General features: G+C 37.8%; 1 pseudogene; it reads right to left on the minus strand.

Moving 5' to 3' along the window:
• Positions 1–5,552: 5,552 nt before the first annotated feature.
• LOC144312014 (small ribosomal subunit protein eS17 pseudogene) lies at positions 5,553–6,080 on the minus strand (annotated as a pseudogene).
• Positions 6,081–6,512: the final 432 nt, after the last annotated feature.

Genomic DNA, 6,512 nt, shown 5'->3' on the forward strand with positions numbered 1-6,512 from the left:
GGCATTTCTATACACTAACAATGAGACTGAAGAAAGAGAAATTAAGGAGTCAATCCCATTTACAATTGCACCCAAAAGCATAAGATACCTAGGAATAAACCTAACCAAAGAGGTAAAGGATCTATACCCCAAAAACTATAGAACACTTCTGAAAGAAATTGAGAAAGACACAAAGAGATGGAAAAATATTCCATGCTCATGGATTGGCAGAATTAATATTGTGAAAATGTCAATGTTACCCAGGGCAATTTACACGTTTAATGCAATCCCTATCAAAATACCATGGACTTTCTTCAGAGAGTGGAACAAATTATTTTAAGATTTGTGTGGAATCAGAAAAGACCCCGAATAGCCAGGGGAATTTTAAAAAAGAAAACCATATCTGTGGGCATCACAATGCCAGATTTTAGGTTGTACTACAAAGCTGTGGTCATCAGGACAGTGTGGTACTGGCACAAACACAGACACATAGATCAATGGAACAGAATAGAGAACCCAGACGTGGACCTTCAACTTTATGGTCAACTAATATTCGATAAAGGAGGAAAGACTATCCATTGGAAGAAAGACAGTCTCTTCAATAGATGGTGCTGGGAAAATTGGACATCCACATGCAGAAGAATGAAACTAGACCACTCTCTTGCACCAGACACAAAGATAAACTCAAAATGGATGAAAGATCTAAATGTGAGACAAGATTCCATCAAATCCTAGAGGAGAACACAGGCAACACCCTTTTTGAACTCAGCCACAGTAACTTCTTGCAAGATACAACCACGAAGGCAAAAGAAACAAAAGCAAAAATGAACTATTGGGACTTCATCAAGATAAGAAGCTTTTGCACAGCAAAGGATACAGTCAACAAAACTAAAGACAACCTACAGAATGGGAGAAGATATTTGCAAATGATGTATCAGATAAAAGGCTAATTTCCAAGATCTATAAAGAACTTATTAAACTCAACAGCACAGAAACAAACAATCCAATCATGAAATGGGCAAATACATGAAGAGAAATCTCACAGAGGAAGACATAGACATGGCCAACATGCACATGAGAAAATGCTCTGCATCACTTGCCATCAGGGAAATACAAATCAAAACCACAATGAGATACCACCTCACACCAGTGAGAATGGGGAAAATGAACAAGGCAGGAAACCACAAATGCTGGAGAGGATGCGGAGAAAGGGGAACCCTCTTGCACTGTTGGTGGGAATGTGAACTGGTGCAGCCACTCTGGAAAACTGTGTGGAGGTTCCTCAAAGAGTTAGAAATAGACCTGCCCTACGACCCAGCAATTTCACTGTTGGGGATTTACCCCAAAGATACAGATGCAATGAAACGCCGGGACACCTGCACCCCGATGTTCATAGCAGCAATGTCCACAATAGCCAAACTGTGGAAGGAGCCTCGGTGTCCATCGAAAGGTGAATGGATAAAGAAGATGTGGTTTATGTATACAATGGAATATTCCTCAGCTATTAGAAACGACAAATACCCACCATTTGCTTCAACGTGGATGGAACTGGAGGGTGTTATGCTGAGTGAAGTAAGTCAATTGGAGAAGGACAAACAGTGTATGTTCTCATTCATTTGGGGAATATAAATAATAGTGAAAGGGAATATAAAGGAAGGGAGAAAAAATGTGTGGGAAATATCAGAAAGGGAGACAGAACATGAAGACTCCTAACTGTTCGAAACGAACCAGGGGTGGTGGAAGGGGAGGAGGGCAGGGGGTGGGGGGGAATGGGTGACAGGCACTGAGGGCCCTTGAGGGGATGAGCACTGGGTGTTATTCTGTATGTTGGTAAATTGAACACCAATAAAAAATAATTTAAAACAATAATAAAAACAAAACAAAAAAAATTATGTTTTATTCTGTCAGTATTAGAAAATATATTTTAGTGTTTTAGTAAGCCTACAATTTTGTCAATGTCTGTAATCTCCTTTTCACTTACCAGCTGCTATTACAATATTATTTCAAGAATTGACTAGGTTATTTATAACATTTATATTCTGGTCATTCGGTAACTATAATTCAATCTTTTGCATTTTTTCTGTAGGTTTATTCTAAAGGGAAAACTAGTGGACAGCATTTACACTATTAAGATTATTAAAAATATTAATGTATACATAAAATAGGATATTAAAGCAGCAGAAAAGGGAATTTAGCCTAAATCCACTAACTGTGCTTCTCTAGGTAAATGATTCAGGGGTAAAAAAAATTTTAAGTTATTTTTATTAAAAAAAAATTTTTTTAAGATTTTATTTATTTATTTATTTATTTATTTATTTATTTATTTATGAGAGACACCGAAAGATAGAGAGGCAGAGACACAGGCACGAGGGAGAAGCAGGCTCCATGCAGGAAGGCCAACGTAGTACTCGAGCCCGGGACTGCAGGATCATGTCCTGAGCCGAAGGCAGATGCCCAACTGCTTAGCCACCCAGGCGTCCCTTTTTAAATTCCAGTTAGCTATCACACAGTCTAATAGTATCAAGTGTCTCACTACAAGTAAAGCGCTATTACAAAACCACTGACTATATTCCCTAGGCTGTAGCTTTTGTCCCCATGACGTATTCATTACATAGCAGGAAGCTGATATCTCCCACTTTCTGTAACCCATGATTCCCATCCCCCCTTCCACTGTCCTCTCTGCCAACTACCAGGTCATTCTCTGTATTTATGAGCCCGTTTCTGATTTTTGTTTATTCATTTACTTTGTCTTTCAGATTCCACATATAAGTGAAATCATATGGTATTTGTCTTTTTTCTGTCTGATTTAATTTACCTAGCATAATACCTTCTAGGTCTTCCCATGTTGTTACAAATGGTGAGATCTTATCCTTTTTATGGCTAACTCCTCTGTATATATATCATCTTTTCTTTATTTATTTACCTACTGATGAACACTTGGGTGGCTTCTGTATCTTGGTTATTGTAAATAAGGCTGTAATAAACAGAGGGGTACATATATCTTTTCTAATTAGTTTTCATTTTCTTTGGGTAAGTACCTAGTAGTGGTAATTACCTAGAATGGTAATTTTATTTTTGATTAGGAAACTCCTTACTATTTTCCACAGTGCTTGCACCAATTTAGATTCCCACCAATAGTGCATGAGGGTTCCTTTTATTCCACATCCTTGCCAACATTTGTTATTTCTTGTGTTTTTATTCTAGCCATTGTGACACGTGTGAAATGATATCTCATTGTGGTTTAGATTTGTGTTTCCCTGATGATGAGTGATGTCCTGAGCCTTTTTTTAAAGGAACATTTATAAAGGTGGCTAACTTCTAAAAATCATTGTATATGGTAATATCTCTCTTGCCTGTTTTGATTTGATTTGCAATCATGTGTTTATAACCATAAGCTTTCAAAATTCTGGAGGTATTGATCTCTTTGCAGTCAATATTATTACTATAATGTCTGATTCTAATATGATTCTTGTTAGTGTCCTGTTCTTTACCTTTTAAAGCAATTAATATCCTCTTGTCCTTACCTTGCACATTTGTTTCAAGCTATAGTGATCCAGACAGTATGGTACTGGCACAAAAACAGGCACATAGATCAATGGAACAGAACAGAAAACCTAGAATTAGACCCACAACTATATGGGTCACAACTCTATGGTCAATTAATCTTCAACAAAACAAGAAAGAATACCCAATGGAGAAAAGACAGTATCTTCTGGGCAGCCCCGGTGGCTCAGCGGTTTAGCGTTGCCTGCAGCCCGGGGTGAGATCTTGGAGACCCGGGATCGAGTCCCACGTCGGGCTCCCTGCACGGGCTCCCTGCTTCTCCCTCTGCCTGTGGCTCTGCCCACCCCTCCTCTCTGAATAAATAAATAAATATTTAAAAGTTTAAACAAAAAAGAAAAAAGACAGTATATTCAAAAAATGGTGTTGGGAACTGGACAACAACAGGTAAAAGAATGAAACTGGACAATTTTCTTACAAATTACATGAAAATAAATTTAAAATGGATGAAAGAACTAAATGTGAAACAGAAAACCATCAAAATTATAGAGAAGAACACAGGCAGTAGCCTCTTTGACATAGGTCATAGCAGCTTCTTACTAGATGCTTCCCTTGAGGCAGGGGAAGCAAAAGCAAAAATTAACTATTGGGACTTCATCAAGATTTAAAGCTTCTACACAGTGAAGGAAATTCAGTAATCTTTCACATGAATTCATAATATTCACCACTTTGTTTTGTAGTGGTTAAATGAAATTTCAGGCTCAAAATAGCATATGGTAAAATTACAATTTTGTAAGTCTTTAATGATACAATGAATAAAACAAGAAGTACTAAATAGATATGAAGAGTTGCATAAAGGTCATGTATTCAGGTGGTCACACTTCAGGGTTTTTAGTATGAAAGGAATCAGAGTTCATTTTTATTTCAATATGTATTTTTATAAGCATTTGAGTATGCTTTCTGCCAAATTTCTTGGTATCATTCATAATGTTTTCACATTTCCTGTCAAAATCCTTGAGGGTTACATCAAAAATGATTCCATATCTGTCATAGTCTTAATTATTTCATATCTTCTCTATATTCTAAATTTTTCACACATTTTTAGTGGCTGTAAACTTATGGCCAAATTTACGCTTTTAAGATGTTTGTGAAACAAAGTAAATGAAAAACTAAAAATATTGAATTATCAAAATGCAGACTGAATTTTGATGAATTTATTTATGCCCATGTGTGACAAAGTGTTTTGAGAGCCCCAAAATACAAATTTTCTCTACATATTTGAATGAAACTAATTTCCCAGAGAAAATATCCATACTCAATATACATTCTCTAGTTTTCATTACATGGATCTATTTCCAGGTACCCTTATTTTGAGAAGTAGGGAAGCAAATAAATCAGAGGGGTCCATGAAACAAAAGCAATTCAATTAACACGCATGCCTTTTTCTGATACTGAGATCAGAGAGATACTTCCCTAGGGATTTGCCATAGGAAGAGCAGTATGTAGTATAAAAGCAACAAATACCTCAGGGATGTTTCTTATACTATCTCTCATTGCATGATGATGGCATCTTGCCAAAAAGCAATTCTGTAAATGCTCTTGTAGTAGGAGGTGGTAAAATTATGTGGTCTGGACTGCTAGTACACTTACACTATGGGTTAATTTATGGATAGCTATTAGAGCATTTAGAGATATGAGTGCAGTGCTTACCACTCAGAAATTTTCCCATAAATATTATGTCTCTCAACTTGCTTTTCATAAATATTGAGTTGTAGCAGATTTGAGGTTATACATCCTGACAAGCAATTGGATTGTGACCATTCCATATTAATGATGAAGTGCAGACTGACAGTGGGTAGCAGTCAGCTGATCTGGGGAAAAGAATAAACGTGACTTGTGAAAGCTCAGGTAGCTAAGAAGGAAATATATCATGATAAGGAAACAACAACAACCAAAAAAACTTAACACTGCACAGAAATGGCCTAAGAACATACAAAAGGGCAGGTATACATTTCTCCTCCCAAAAGTTACAAAATAAAGAAATATATTCTCAAGATCTTTTAAAATTTTGTTTTATTTTATTTTTGCTGTTGTTGTCCAAGGTTTATTGAAGATATTACAGCACAGCAGAAAGCTTCAAACAGCTCCGGTGTTGTTTTGAAATTCATCCCAACTGCAGGCTGACTGACCTGCAAGTGGGACTGGCTTCCAGAGTCCAAGAGTTTCAACATCTCCTTAGTGTCGGGATCTACCTCGATGATTTCCTGATCCAGGGCTGAAACCTCGGGCATGTAAGTCTCCCTCCTTTCTCTCTCCTCCTCTTGCAACTTGATGGAGATGCCTCTCATCGGGCCGTTGAATCCGCTTCATCAGATGTGTGACATAGCCTGGATCTCGTTGCGGAGCTTCTTGCTGGGGATGATGGCAGTCTCCTCGCACACGTGCTTATTGGTGTGGAGGTCCTTCCCCAGGCGCAGGTAGTACTTCTCGATGACTGGGACTGCCTTCTTCACTGCTTTGGTGTGAACGCGGCCCACGCTGGCGGGTATAGTACAAAAATTTTGTTTTAATTCCACTGGAGTTAACATACAGTGCTGCATTAGTTTCAGGTGTACAGTGTAGCTATCTAACAATCCCGACTTCACCTGGTGCTCATCAAGTTAAGTGTACTATTCATCTCCTTCCCCTACTACCCCCATCCCCTACCCATCCTCCCTCTGGTGACCATCTGTTTGTTTTCTACAGTTAAGAGGTTTGTCTCTTTTTCTTCCTTTGTTCACTTGTGTTCTTTAATTCCAACTATGAGTGAAATCACATGGTATTCGCTTTTTCTCTGATTGACTTATTTCACTTAGCATTATACCTTCTAGCTCCATCCATGTCATGACTAATGGCAAGATTTCATTTTTCTTGTGTGTGTATATATATACACACGCACAATATTCCACTGTGTGGTGTGTGTGTGTGTGTGTGTGTGTGTGTATACTACATCTTCATCCATTCATCAATGGATGGATGCTTGGGCTGCTTCC

The sequence above is a fragment of the Canis aureus genome, chromosome 4, assembly GCF_053574225.1.
Source record: "Canis aureus isolate CA01 chromosome 4, VMU_Caureus_v.1.0, whole genome shotgun sequence".
NCBI lineage: Eukaryota > Metazoa > Chordata > Mammalia > Carnivora > Canidae > Canis > Canis aureus.